Genomic DNA, 2500 nt, shown 5'->3' on the forward strand with positions numbered 1-2500 from the left:
ATTACTATTATTATTATCATCATTATTATTATTATTATTATTATTGTTATTATTATTATTATTATTATTATTATTATTTTATCATTATTACTATTTTCATTATTATTATTGTTGTTGTTGTTATTATTGTCATTATTATTGTTATTGCCATTGTTATTATTATTGCTATTATTGTGATTGCCATCATCATTAATATCATTACTATTTTCATTTTATTATTATTACTATTGATATGATTATTATCCTCATTACTACTAACATTATAATCATTACCATTATTGTTATTATTATTATCATATTATTATTATTATTATTATTATTATTATTATTATTATTATCATCATCATCATTATCCTTAGTATCCTGTTATTATTGGTATTATTGATATTATTATTTTCGTTATTATTAAACTTAATAATAATAATAATAATAATAATAATAATAATAATAATAATAATAATAATAATAATAATAATGATAATAGTAATAATAATAAAATTATTATTATTATTTTTTTTTTATGCAAACGTTTCCTTAGATCTGCTAATTAAAATCAAAACACCGAGTCACGACCAGCGACCAAAGGTGATTGAAGTTTGAGGCAATGGAACATCAACAAAACATGTAAAAATATGCAGAACAACCACAAATCAAAACATAATATATAGAAATAATAATAATAATAATAAAAAAAAAAAAAAATAATAATATTATTATTATCATTAATATCATTATTATAGTTAGTACTTTTATTGTCATTATCGTTATTATCATTATTACTGTTATTATCATTATTGTTACTAGTCATTATTATTATTACCTTCATTATCATTATTTTCACATTTCTATTATCATTACTGTTTTGATAGCTTTTATCATGAGTGTTATCATCATCATCACCTTCATCATTAGTATTATTTTTATCATTTTCATCATTATTTATTATCATTAATTGTTGATATTATCATTATTATCATTGCTATCATAATTTTGTTGTAGTTATCATCATTATTTTTACTATTATTATCAATATTATCATCCTTATTGTTATTACTACTACTGCTGCTACTACTTTTCGTATTATTATCATTACAATTATTATCATTATCATCATTATTGTTACTGTTACAATTAGCATCATTATCACTGTTATCATAATCTTTTTAATAATTATCATTATTACTATTATCACAATTATCATTAATATGAATATCATTAAACGACTGGACGGAAGCATCATCTTGTTACCGATGACATAACAGTTACAACTTTCGTCAGTAATGATTAAGCTGATTTCAAGGTGATCATATTCATACGTGTTCAAAGCGGCATTTGATATTTCACATTCCTGTTTAAAACTTCTTTCTTTTTTTTTCTTCTGCGAATCTAAATCAGTATGTTAAATGGCACTGGGAAGCCAGGTTGCAGTGTTGAAAAGGTACCAGTTGCAAGTTGCAATGCATGGAAATGAGATCGTTCGACGGGTTGTAAATATTTGGAGTGTGTCACAAAGTTAGAGTTTGATGACCTGTATCCGCTTATATCCACACATTGAGTTCTGTGTGTATCCACTTATCAAGTATTGTTTATATCTTTATATTAATCTTTGTTGGTATTCACTTATATATTCCTGATATAATGATAACACATTTTATGCTTATTCACGTTCCCAGGTTCCGTGTATCTCCCAAAATGTCATTTTGTTGTGCATATCTGTATCTTAGTGTTTGTTTATTGATTCCATATATTAAGTTTTGTGTTGACATATATTAAGTTTTTGTGTTAACTTTCAACTTTTGTTCTGTCCTCGGATCAGTTTTTGTTCATTTTAATATTTGTCTATGTCAACACCGCGTGCATTTTGTGCATATCCACTGTTCTTTCCGTATATCCACATACTATTATCTGTGTATATCCACACATTGTGAATTTCCCTTTCACTTTTTTCAATCGGCTCGATTTTGTTCTAAATCTGTGCTTTATGAGTTTATCATTTTCTTAGTCAATCTAGGCGTTAGTAGAAGCTTTTTATAGTTCGGCTAGAATACGGTACAAATAATTTTATGAAGGTAAAATATTTCTTTTTTTTGTATATCTGTAGTATGAGCTATAAAAATAATGTTACAAGTAGCTTACGAATCATTTATGGAGACATAATAATTTCTTGTTGTATATATGCAACATGAGTTATGAAATACTGTTATAAGTACAAATCATTTTATGAAAAACACTTACAATAAAACACTTCTGGCTGTATATCTGTAATATGAGATATACCTTAGTACACTAGAGACATATGTGACCTTAGACATATGCCTACCGAATTATGTGCCTCTGAAAAAGTACCTTATCAGCTGGCCTTGATCTGGTTGTGCGTACGTGTGACGCCACAGCTACAAGAAACATGTAAACAAAAACAAGGTCTCAGTCTTTAAAAAAATCTAACAAAAAATCTAACAAAAAACGACTATTAGGTTCAAAGTCTCATTTAAATTCTTTA

Source organism: Penaeus monodon, chromosome 40 (genome assembly GCF_015228065.2).
Source record: "Penaeus monodon isolate SGIC_2016 chromosome 40, NSTDA_Pmon_1, whole genome shotgun sequence".
In the NCBI taxonomy this organism is placed as follows: Eukaryota; Metazoa; Arthropoda; class Malacostraca; order Decapoda; family Penaeidae; genus Penaeus; species Penaeus monodon.